General features: G+C 36.5%; 1 protein-coding gene and 1 pseudogene across 1 annotated transcript in view; both read left to right on the top strand.

The window, feature by feature from the left end:
* LOC117708744 (tRNA (guanine(6)-N(2))-methyltransferase THUMP3 pseudogene) overlaps nt 1-6,250 on the top strand; it is a 68,214-nt pseudogene extending 61,964 nt beyond the window's left edge.
* Ptprd (protein tyrosine phosphatase receptor type D) overlaps nt 1-13,646 on the top strand; it is a 1,324,101-nt gene that overhangs the window by 546,097 nt on the left and 764,358 nt on the right. The gene's annotated exons all lie outside the window — the stretch shown is intronic.

Below are 13,646 nucleotides of genomic sequence, written 5' to 3' on the forward strand. Positions count from 1 at the left end.
ACAGTGCCCAAGTCTTCAGAGTCACTCAGTGGGGTTCCATAAAATTATCAAGCCAAGTCACCTAGGCAGAAAAAAAAACAGAAAATAAAACAAACAAGCAAACAAAAAACAAATCACAACTGATTTCCTTTCAAAGACAGGTCCTAGTTGTCCATGTTACACCTGATTCATTAATGGTCTATAAGCAATAAATCTGAATCAAATGACTACTTAAGTGACTGATTGAAAGATACTCTCATAGGTGGGGTAGAGAACAAACAAATTGTCAATAGTGACAGCCTGTCTATCAGCCATCATAACAGCACAGTGAGCACCATTGCCTTGCCAGCCCTGCTTTAATCTGAAACACCGCTTCATTTGACTCTTGATAGCACACTGGGAGGAAAACCATCACATTGTGCCTTTTTAGACACTGCGCGATCCGTGATTTATCAAAGTGTCATTTTGCTGATGAGCTGAAAAACCCCGTCTCGTCAACAACTAACACGTTTTACATAAAATATATTATCTAATAGCTTCTAAAATTAATTTTCCAAGATGGTTTCCTCAAAGGAAATAAAAGTAGAAGAAATTTTCAAAAAGTCATTTAATTTATATTAGGCTTTTAAAGTTTTTTTTCCTAACTCAATGTCATGCAAACAATGTGAAATCATTTAACTCTTTCATAGTAAATTCATCAGAGTGAAGGTCAAATACAACTCTTTGGTGAGGGTAACTTACAATCCCTTTTAGATAAATGTCTATAGGCCTAGCTATACATAGCAGTCTATTCCTACTAACAAAAATGTCTTAATTTTTTTATCTTAATATGTCATTTAGAGACAGAATCAACTTTCTGGCATCTGGGAAGCCTATGAATCTTGCAACAGAAAGTCTTCCTCAACATTAGAACTGCTAAATATGGAGTAAGCACTGGAAAATACAGATAAAACTGAAAATACCCAAATATAAGACTCAGAATTCCCCATACAAATATGTCCCTGGAGGATTAGAATTAATTGATGTCCAAAGTAACAGGACAAGAAAGTTAGAATTTTCTGAAGGAAGTGAACAAATGCAGTCTCTAACAAGCCTTGTATCTAAAAGAGGGCAACTGCCTTTGATCTGGGAGAGATACATTAATTGCATAATTATCAGGATTTATGTTAATGTAACTTTACCTAACTGGAGCTCCATGTTTTTTAGAGACTGGGTTTTTCTAGTCTAGTATATTGCTAGAAAAATCTAGTCTACCACAAATAATTAGCCTTACTCAGTCGTCCCAGTGTATATAATTGAGATTTAAGGAAGCTCCAGTTGGTTATCTTGTGCTTCTCTTACTCAGAGCTCTTTGAGAAGCACAGAACGGGACATGTGCAGGTTCAGAATAATGTCTCATTGCTAGGAGTGTAAGAAAAGACAGCTTTTATGTTTTTGATAAACCTGGTGGTATTCTGGATATTCCACCCTGATAGCACCAATGGAGCAGAGACTCAAATGACTGCTGTTCCTGTGATATGCAGCATCACATATTGCAAAGCAGGAAAGTGAATTTCCATGGGTGGTAGAGAACCTGTCTTTATACTCAGCCATATCCTCAGATACATCTGTAGAAATGTTTGTTTATAGATACTGACCCAGACCAGGCTTAGAGTTCCTTGTTCCATTACAAGGATGAGCATAGCCAGACTGTCACCAGCATCTAGATGTCCTGTACCCTGATGTGAATACAGGTGTGATTTCAGAGATCAAAGCATGAAGGTTGCATGCTGTAGCAATATATTTATTTGTAAATATTACTAAATATTCTAGAGAGACATTACACTTAAGAAGGCTGGAAATTGTCACCTATGTGGATAGAAATACATCCTATTGATATGATATTTAATAATATGTGTGGCTTGAAGAATGGGTTATAGAAGCTCACTGCTATCATTAGCTGTAATTTTCCCCCACATGGAGGCACCATGCATATATTGCCAAAGTAGTTTCCACAAGAAGTTGTCTAAAGATTATTTCCAAGATAATCCAGAAGAGAGGGCAATGTTGGAGAGCAGCATGATCTGAGTTGCATGAGTTCTGAGTCTGCTGGTGACAGAATTGTCTTTGCTACCTCTCTATGGCCATACTGCTTCCTGTGTGTGCAAGCACATGATAAATAGAATCTGCAATTAACACTGGTAACACCTTGAATACTTACTATATGTTAAGCTCAGGAATCAGATTTTTATGTGTCTCACCATCTTTGCTGGAATTCTAGAAAGTAAACAATGTAATCATACTCTTTTAGAAGGACAGGAAGGTGGGAAGATGATTTTATCCAAGATTAGTCTTCCAGAGAGAAATAAATGATGCGCAGGTATGAAGAAATCCCAAGTATTCCAAGACCATCTTTGTAGGGTTCATAATTGAAAATGAAGCTTCATATGTAATTTACAGTGTTGTTTCAAAAAAAAATGAAATCTGGCTAATGTGTTTTCTGTCTTTGTAGGCAATGTCAGTCTGCTTTTTAATACCACAGTACTGAAATACAATCCCCATTTCTTAATGCAGCATTTTGTGCAAGCTTTAATAACAATATCATTTTCTTATGTTTTACCACCTCAGGTTTTATTGTATTGGTAAATAGTACTGAAATTAAATATTCATTAATATCCTGAAATAAATATCACTAAATGAGAATGGAATGGTTCACTGAGCCATTCATTGCCTGAGAGTGCAACATTAAAAGCCTCTTTTATGAAAGATTCCTCTAGTGGGCCTTTTAAAGCAATAGTCTCAGTACCACTGGATTGTTGCTTTAGTTTTAAATGACTGGTGTCTGTGTCTTCCTTCATCCTCATCTGTCCCTACAATTTCAGTTATTAGGACCATGCAGTTCATGGTCAATAGTAGATGCAAAAGTGTCAGGCATTTGGAAGTAGTGAGTACTTGCCATTTGTGATAAATATGTGTGGCGAACTGGACACCAGGAATAGGTTCTTCTATAAAAAGAGGCATATTATTTGCTTCTATTTTGATAAAGTCGATTTTATTTCCATATATAATTATAAGTCTGTCTCTTTAACTTTATGTCTAAATAATTGAACGCATTACATCTCCTTCTTTATCAACCTAGTGATGAGTTATTTTAAGTACAATAGAGATTCAGTCTCCAGAATAGTTGCCATCCCACTATCCTGATTTTTCAAAGACACTTAGTAAAAACTTTTCAAAAAAAATTAAATTAACACCTGAAACAAAACAAACCTTTCCCCACCTAACTGAAGGGTTTTCTCTGGCAACAAGGAGTGTTCACTAACACCATTTTCTTCTCTGTTTTTTGGTATGTCTTTGCAAATTTAATTAAAAATTTTTATCTCCCTCCTGGTCCATGCTCTGACTATTCCACATCCCATACCTCCTCCACCCACCCTCATCTTGACGAGGATGTTCACACCCCGCAACCTCCATACCACCAGAACTCTCTACTCCCCAGGACCTCCAGTCTCTTAAGGGCTAAGTGCGTTTCTCTAACTAAACCCAGACCCAGCAGTCCTCTGCTGTATATGTATTAGTGATCTCATATCAGCAGGTGTATGCTGCTTGGTTGGTGGTCCAGTGTTTGAGAGATATCAGGGGTCCAGGATAGTTGAGACTGTGGTCCTCCTACAGGGTTGCCCTCCTCCTCAGCTTCTTTCAGCTTTTTTCTAATTCAACCACAGGGGTCAGCAGCTTCTGTCCATTGGTTGGCTGTAAATATCTGCATCTGACTCTTTCAGCTGCTTGTTGGGTCTTATAGAGGGTAATCATGATAGGTCTCTTTTTGTGAGTGTTCCACAGCCTCAGTAATAGTGTCAGGCCTTGGGGCCACTTCTTGAGCTGGATCCTACTTTGGGCCTGTGGTTGGACCTTCTTTTCCTCAGGCTCTTCTTCATTTTTGTCCCTGCAGTTCTTTCAGACAGAAACAATTATGGGTCAGAGTTTTGATTGTGGGATGGCAACCCCCTCCCTCACTTGATGCCCTGTCTTTCTGCTGGAGGTGGGCTCTACAAGATCCCTCTCTCCATATAGAGCATTTCATTTAAGATTCCTTTCTTTGAATCCCGAGAGTCTCTCACCTCCTGGGTCTCTGGTACATTCTGTAGGGATCCCACCCCCAACCTCCAGAGGTTTCCTGTTTCCATTCTTTCTGCTGGCCCTCAGGACTTCAGTAATGTGTCCCCCACTCAATACCTGGTCATGTTCCCTTCTTCCCCTCACTGTTCCCTTCACCATCCAGGTTCCCCTTACTTTCTTCTCCCTCCCAAGTGAGATTGAAGTGTCCTCACTTGGGCCCTTCAGCTTGTTAACCTTTATGAGTTCTATGAGTTCTGCGGACTGTATCTTGAGTATTCTGTACATTTTTTTTTTTTTTTTTTTTTTTTTGGCTAATACCCACTTAGTGAGTACATACCATGCATGCATGAATGTCCTCTTAGGTGTGAGTTACCTCACTCAGGATAATATTTTCTAGTTCCATCCATTTGCCTGCACAACTCAGGATGTCCTCATTCTTAAAATATAAAAGAGAAAATATATGTAAATTAAAAAATGGGATTTGGGGCATGCCCTGAGCACTCTGCGCCCTCAAGTGAGGCAACCAGAAGGAGACTGTTAGGCCTTTTAGAAACATTTCCATCAGGTCTAATAGTCAAGAAGCTACCAGAGAGCACCTGAATAGGAACCTTCATGAAAATACGAAGCCTGTACCCCTAATAAAGAAATGGCATCTGAAGTGAGTCTAAGGATGTCCAAGTCACTGTGGGGGCCACTGTACCTACTGCATTAGGACAAACAGTTGCAGATGAAGTGGGAGAGAAATTAAGTCTTCTTGTAGAATCAGCAAAGACTGGGACAAGATATATGTTAATATTGCAGTGGAAAGTCTGGCTCAGGTTCATTGTCTGAGATCAGTTGACAACTTGTTATGGTTGTTCGGGAGTTTAAAGATTACCAGTACAAAGGAAGAAGTTCTAAGAGACTTTGAAGAACTAACTGGAAAACTCCCAGGATCAGCTTCTTTAAAACACTTGTAAATTCACACCACTTTGAAGAAGAGGAAAGCAAAGCACTGAAAGGCAAATGAGGGTGCAGGTAAAGAGAAGGCTCATTGTGGACAAGGAGACAAAGCAGATGAGAAAGATGGTAAGAAAACGCTTGCCAGCAGCACTACAGATTCACATATCTTGGACTATTATGAAAATTCAGCCATCAAGGAAGAGATATCAACTTAGTAGGCGATGTCTTGGCATATTACAAAACTAAACTGGTCAAAGCTTAAGAGAAGAAATGGAACCACAAGGACAGAAGTTTAGAGCCACCTGCAACAGAGCAGGAGAGAAACACTGTTTTTACCTCCAATGTGGCTGTGGGAGATTTTGTGGGTGCTATTCAAGAGTACTTTAAGTGGAAGACTGATATGACCAACTTTGATGTAGACTTTCTCCTGAACAACCACAATAATGAAGTAATTGTTGCTATTGCACTGACAGAGGAGAGTCTCCATTGCAGAAACATTACACATTTATGCTCAGGCTCTGTGAACCTAAACCTACTTATGTACTAGTGGATCCAATATGAGGAATGGGTGTAATAGCAGTAGAGGGTGCTACAGGAGCAATACCAATAGATGGAGTTACTGAGTGGTCTCCTTGTTGCCATATTGCTAGGGACAACAACCAACTGGCAATGAACAGAGCAGCAAATAACATCTCAACTCTATTGACTAAGAACCACATTAAAGATGGAAAAACATACTGGGCTTTGCCCATTGATGATGTTCACTATCTTTGTGGATATTATTGTAACAGATCCGTCATTTGGAAATAGGATGGACTCCAAGAAGAGAAATTAAAATCTATATTCAGCTTGCCTTTGGGAAATGAGCCATGTCTGTAGACCTGGGACAGGTAGAGTTGTACTGCTGACTCAGGACAAGAAAGGTGTTACCAAGGCATTATCTGAAATGGGACATGTATGGCAAAAGGTCCATCCAGTCTGGGTAAACCTCAGGGGTCTTCATGCTGCAGTTTGTCTTCTAAAACACACTCCTCAAGCATTTGTTCATTATTCAGACCAAGACAGAGGAAGAGACCCTCCTTGGTAATAAAAAAAATGAAAACAACTTAACAGTATTTTAGGTCTTAACCCTGGAAATGTCAGGGAGTTTACAGGTAAGGTGGGTTTCACGAATGGGGGTTGGAGACATTCTCATGGAGAAAAGGGTGGGGAGGAGATATGGGATGTGGAACAGATGAAGGGTGGTTGAGGGGAATAAAATCTGGAATGTGAAAATAATAAGAAATAAAATAATAATAAAATAATAATAATAATGAGGAGGAGGAGGAGAAGGAGAAGGAAGGAGAAGGAGAGAGAAGGAGGAGGTGGAGGAGGAGGAGGAGGAGGAGGAAGAGAAGGAGAAGGAGGAGAAGGAGAAGGAGAAGGAGAAGGAGAAGGAGAAGGAGAAAAGGAGAAGGAGAAAGGAAGGAAGGAAGGAAGGAAGGAAGGAAGGAAGGAAGGAAGGAAGGAGAAGAAGAAGAAGGAGGAGGAGGAGGAGGAGGAGGAGGAGGAGGAGGAGGAGGAGGAAGAAGAAGAAGAAGAAGAAGAAGAAGAAGAAGAAGAAGAAGAAGAAGAAGAAGAAGAAGAAGAAGAAGAAGGAAGAAGAAGAAGAAGAAGAAGAAGAAGAAGAAGAAGAAGAAGAAGAAGAAGAAGAAGAAGAAGAAGAAGAAGAAGAAGAAGAAGTAGTACTTGCTTTGTAAGAAAAATAGCAGAAAGTAGCAGAAAAGTAACTAAGTATTACAGGTTACACTGCCTATCTGTTTCAGAATGCTTTGTTAGCAAGGTGATTGTAATGGTATTTCTTGAGAAGCCTACATTTCTTGGTTTCTAAGTTCCAGAACACTTTAGGCTATATTCTATTGCTTGTGCAGACTACTGTTCTATATTCTAAATATTTTATATCTCTCAGAAACAGAAGCACCCCTCAAGACCTAGAGTTTATCATCTGCCTTAAAATAAATACATACAACCTAAAAAATAGCGGAGTAGTATTGCATTGTGTAAATGAACCACATTTTCTCTATCCATTCTTCTGTTGTGGGACATCTGGGTTGTTTGTAGATTCTGGCTATTACAAACAAGGCTGCTATGAACATAGTGGAACACATGCCCCTGTGGCATGGTGGGGCTTCTTTTTGGGTATATTCCCATAGTGTTATAGCTGTGTCTTCAGGTTGATCTGTTTCCAATTTTCTGAGGAACTTCCAGATTGATTTCCAGAGTGGTTGGACCAGGTTGCAATCCCACCAACAAGAGCGTTCCTCATTCTCTGTATCCTCACCAGTATCTGCTGTCACCTGAGTATTTGATCTTATCCATTCTGACTGGTATGAGGTAGAATCTCAGGGTTGTTTTTATTTGCATTTCCCTATTGATTCTTACTATCTCAATAATACCAAGCCTTCACATGACAGTGGCCTTTATACTCAGCTGACATTAGAACCTGCACACAAGCTAACCAAAGCACCAGTCTGCTTAGTGTGCATTCTACAAGGCTTTCCCTCCATCATTCCTCTATCTGCACATGCAGGGAAACTGCATTGCAAACAAGATATTTCTACATGATAATGAAGTTTCTGGTATGTGGAGAACACTTTGAAAACCCCTCTATAAATGATGTACACAATCCTGTCCTGTAAAGAATGAGAAATAAGCTGATAAAGTTTACAACTGTAGCATGAAATTAGTCATAGATGCAGGTAAATGAACAGGCATAGTTGTCTTCTAAGAAAATGCTACCCATAAGCATTGGAGTTTAAATATTTTATAATTTTTATGTGATACCCACAGTTGAGAAGAAGTTTTTGTCTATTGCACTGTTTTGCTTCAATATTTTACTTTGTAATGGTTTTGTATGTTTTTAATTTAAGTATAATTAAATAACTTTCAGCCCACCCTTTTTACCCTTCAGTCTGTCTCAGTTAACCCTCTTTCAAAATCCATCCCTAGCACCTCCAGTTGGTAGCCTTCTTTTCTTTATGATTGTCACATAGATTTGTGTGTGTATGTGTATGTCTATGTGCAACTGTATATAAATTCAACTTTCTGAATATGATTTTGATGTTTGTATGTATATGGGTTCAAGGATGATCACTCTGTATTAGAAAACTAAAGAGGTGGCTCATCCCTGGGAGAAGCTAATTCTCCTCATTGCAGCCATTAGTTGCCTATAGTTTTCTGTCTAGGGGTGAGACTCTGAGAAAAGTTCCCTCTTTCATGTGCACATGTCCATTGATATTATCATTCTGCCTACATTATTGAGCTGAGCTCCTCTTATCTGATGGTCCCTGCATTGTGTCCAGTTTTGGTTTTCTGTAATTATTCCAAGTTGTTACAAATGGAGGTTCTTTGATGGAGGTAGTAGCTACATTTATCATGGGTTATAAAGATTTGATTTATAATATAATAAGGAAATATGTTGATATAGCAAAATTGTTATAATGGATTCTTTTCTAAGGTCCATAAACATACTCTTATTTAAAAACTGGGTAAATTTCTAATACAAGGCATAAGTTTTTACCTTTTGAGTGTTTTCTATGTCCAATTAAATAGTTATATATTGCTAAAGACATGTGAGTTCCTTTTATTATACTTTTATGCATATATTGCTGTGTTGGTAGCTGTCATACTATTGCAGTGTGTGTGTGTGTGTGTGTGTGTAATAGCTATTGCAAATAAATAGGGCTCTTTAACTGACTCCTTCCTTGGCATCTTGCATAATATTTTTTGAAACATAGACACCAGGGTGCAGGAAAGATGATTTCAGGCAATATTCAGCTCAAACTTTGCATGTCCTAAGTGTGTAGTGTCTTAAGCAATAGAGGCCCACCTTTGGCATCTGAGAGGCAATCAAGAACTATATCCTTAATATTTATTGAATTGGGAATCAATGAACTACCTGACCAACCATTCAAAAGGACAGTTTTTTTATGCCATCTACTGGGAGGTTTGTTAGTCTATATTCTTGTGGGGAGTCATATGGCTTAACTTCCTTAAGATATGCACATACACATGACATACATATACATATATAAACATACATATTGTATGTGACTTTAATACTATTGTTTTGCATATAATTTTTCTATTGTGACCTTTTTCTAAATATGGATAATAAAATTCTGTCTAGATGAATAATGTGTTAATATTTAGGAAAAAATATTTTTAAAGCAACATGAAATTGATCATGTAACATGCCATTGTAGAAAACATGTTACTACTTAATAAGTTGATAATTCTATTTTTGAAAATTTCAATTAATAGATCAATTTATTTATTTTTATATTTATGAATGCATATGTATGTGTGAGAAAGAGAAAAAGCTATTCTTAATTTCTTAGTCATTTTTATTGCTATGATTAAAAATATCCAAGAGTGTTTATAAAAGAAAGGATCTAATTACCTTGTGGTTTTAGAATGTTAAGAGTCCACAATGATCAAGCAAAGTAATAATGAAGAAGTCACACTTTTATCCACAAGAACAAGACAGAGAGAGATAGGCCTGAGATAGAACTGGAGATGGCAGGATTAGTTTGTAACCTCAAAGCCTGTTCTCAGTGACACATCTCCTTTAACAAGGCCACACCTTCCTATCTTTTCCAAACACTTCTACCACATGAGAAGTAATTATTCAAATATATGAGCATATGGAGATATTCTAATTCAAACCACCAAATTTAATGTCCTGGCTCTGGCTAGCCAGCACTGACCCTAGAATATGTGATTGTTCAGAGCGACCAGTACATTGTTCTCTGGGATACAACATGTGCAAATGGTCACTCACTATGAGGATTTTAGTATCCAATTGCAGTTTCGGAGCCTAGAGATTACTCCAGTGAATCATTTTGCCAGTTGATAGGTGACATATTTATCATTTTTCCAGTTTCGAGATTCCTGTATGTATTAAGAGTTCAGAAATACTGACTCAGCCAGTGGCTCTAAACCTTCCTAATCCTGCTACTCTTTAATACAGTTCTTCATATTTTGGTGACTTCCAACGATAAAATTGTTTTTGTAAGTACGTTGTAACAGTAATTTTGCTACTGTTATAAATCATAACTAAATATTTTTTTGTAAATAGAGGTTTTTTTGTAAATAGAAGTATCACGACCCACTGGTTGAGAACCACTGGACTAGAGAAACAACTTGAAATCTAAAGCATCAAATGAGACAAAATTAAGGATTTCTCCTGTTGAAAAGGCCTGTTTTTGTATATGGTTTTAATAGCTAAGCATAAAAGTTTAAAAGTAGTTAAATATGCTTATGTACTTTGAGTTCAAGAATTCCAAATCTATCACTATTAAGAACAAATTAGAACATATCTTTTAGTTGAATCAGAATAGACCTGAATTCCCATGTGGGTATTTTAGCTGTTCCGCGTGTACTGAGTTGATGATGTTCTACAGTCTGCCTGCAGCAAGGATGCACAGAGGCAGAAACAGTCCACCTGCTGATAAGGCATGCTAGCTAATCTGCACATCTGTGTCCAAAGGTTATTCTACACTGAAATTGGCATGTTAGTCGCTAAGCAAGTTTTTGGTATCTTAAAAATGACAGTGTTTACTTGCATCAGAAAGAGATTGCAAGGTTGCTTTCACACCAAAACAATCAAATATCTTCAGAATTTCAAACCCATCTCATTTATTCATGTAGATGTTGAAAGAGGTAAACTCTGAGATTCTTTGGTTCTAAAATAAATTAGTTCTGGGGATTTGTTCATAGCAAAAGAAAGCCCTGATTAAAGGAAAATGTCTTTTACAGCAGAGCTTCCAATTCCCTGTGTATAAGAACCACCTAGGGTTCTTATTAAAACTGCCAAATCCTGAGCCTCACCATCAAATTCTAATTGAAGCAGTTGAGTATCTCAAAGGTTCCTTCTAAAACAATTTCCTAGGTAGTTTGGATATAGATGGCCCATAAATCACACTTTGAAAAATACTGACTTTGTACAACCAAATATATAATAGAATTTGATGATACAATTAAGTAAAAGAAACATTAACAAATTTTATTTTGGCTATAAAAATTAGTGGTCTAACATTTTAGAATTAAATATGTAAATTATATGAATACACAGTAATGTAATCAACATCAGTTCTTTAATTTAGCACAAGTAATTTGGACTAGTAGAAATTGCTTAGCAAATCCCTATAGTAAGGCCTGAGAATATAGCTCATGTTTGAATACTTGCCTAGCATGCATAAGAGCTGGTAGCAATAAGCCCTAGTAGCAATAAGATAAAACAAAACAAAAAAAATGATCAAACAAATAAAATATTCTAAGCCATATTCAGGTATGATATGATAAAGTATTCATGTGCCAAATGGTTTTTTAAGGAGTGTTTAGAAGGTCTTATGAATGAAGACCAAAATGATCAACTTGTAGATATATTTCCATGCTAATGACCTTTCCATGGATAGAAGGTAATTGTTGTGGATCCATTATCCTGTACTACCTCTTTTCTGATGTACTGATGCTATAACCAATACCATAATGTCCTATAAATGGGAAAAGGAAAGTTGTTGCATCAATGGGTCAATATGCTTAACCAGGACTCTAATACACAGGAACAAAGCCAGAAAATTCCACAGCCTATATTTGACAGAAGGACAAATGTTCCTACAGCTGACTTCCTTTTTAGATCCACTCCAAAAATTACCATATTTATTATCAAGCCAGGAACATTTTCATATCAAGGATAGTGGTAGTTGTTGGAATATTTTAACTATAAAAAGGTATCTGATTGTGATGTATCTTAAGTTACAAGCATACTGAACTGACATCTGTACAATAAACACTTTATGACAGAAAAATTATCATCATCATCATAAAATGAAATTATCTCTACACAGATTATCTTCCACTGTTATATTTCTGAATGTTTCTCTTTCTATAGACAATGGTTCCTAAGAACACTATCTATATTTAACAACACATATGAATTACCTAGTGTATCTATAGTGCATTATATAAAAGTATAAATACACTTACTGTGGCCAACATTGGAATGTTGTATAGCCACATACACACTTGGATTATTTTAAAAAATTTTTTCTTTTGTGTTTGAGGTCATAATGTAATTATAAAATATAATGTAATTATGACCTCCCTTTCACATCCTCTCTCCAAACATTCCCATATACTCCCTGTGTCCTTTCAAATTCATGGACTATTTTTCATAAATTACTGTTATCTACATATAAATGTACATACATATATACTCTTACATACATAAGTTTAGTATAGAATAATCAACTGTTATGCTCTTTCCTGAGGAAGAAACTTTCTCCTGCTCTCAGCATTCCTTAGTTATATGTAATCAATAATTAAATTTTTAAGAAAAGCAAAATGGTATGAACAACATCTTTAAAGTGGTTAGATTGGTAACATATTTTTGTGTCAAAGCTGTAGAGTTTGTGACTTTCATTGATACTAAGTGAAGCAAATCTAATCACCCCTTGTGTTTCTTAGGGGAAACACAATTAATATGTTTAATGTGGCAAACATCTCAGTTAGTACAGTAATGCACTTAGATTCGCACATAGTGTAAATTTTTTTACAATGTGATACCAAAAATTATTACGCTTTTAATGAGAATATTGTTTCCATGTCTTACCAGACTGCCATTAAAATATATTTTATATTGCTTCAATAAATCTTAACGTGATTTTTAGATGTCGTATATTGTTCCTAGTTGACATAACAAATGAAATATTTCAGAATCCACTGAAAGCTTTTTAGTATAGGTCAGCAAACCACTTCAGAATAGTTTCAAAAATTGACAAATTGGAGTCTATCATCTTTAGGCAGCTTGATAACATATGGTCTTTCTAAGGTTATAGTGCAGAGCTTTTCAAACAGCGTGCCTCTGAAGAGCTCAGGGATTTCTCACCAGGAAGAAAAGGCAAACAAAAACATTTCAGAGTCAATTGTTCCATTTCCCAATAGCCACAAGCTTTAATGTTGGTGTTGTAAAGATCTGTAATTGCAGAAGAGAAAATCTTCGTATATTGGATTCTCAGACATCTGGCTGGTTGTGGGGGTATTGCTGTCATGACAACTTTATAGAAAATGTGACATCTCACTTCCATGCTCAGAGCATCTTTTATCTCTTGAAGAAACTTGACCAAGATATTGAATGAAAGGTAAATAAGATATTCCATATTACATTTTTTTACTTCATATCCCCTGGTATAACTATATAAGTTGAGTACTTTCTGTGGTTGACTATGTTACTTTTCAAGCCATAGTTTCCACATAAAGGTTAACAGCACAAAACTTTGTGGCTAGATAGATCAATGGTTCATTTAAAATTTATGATCAAATTATTTGACAAATTTTATTTCCATCACAACAATGAAGGTGAATGGATGGAATAGTGAAAGTTTAATATTCAACATGTGTAAAGAGATGCATGTTTCCTGTGCTTAATAATTATGCCATTATTAAACATTCACTCTCTTAAACATCAGTGTGATTTACATCTTTATTACCATAAATGATTAGCATCCACGGTTCTCACTTGAAAGGACTCTCTTTTAATTCATGATCTTTGCTTATAAGTATAAACATATAAAAAGATTACCATG

Source organism: Arvicanthis niloticus, chromosome 5, assembly GCF_011762505.2.
Source record: "Arvicanthis niloticus isolate mArvNil1 chromosome 5, mArvNil1.pat.X, whole genome shotgun sequence".
NCBI lineage: Eukaryota > Metazoa > Chordata > Mammalia > Rodentia > Muridae > Arvicanthis > Arvicanthis niloticus.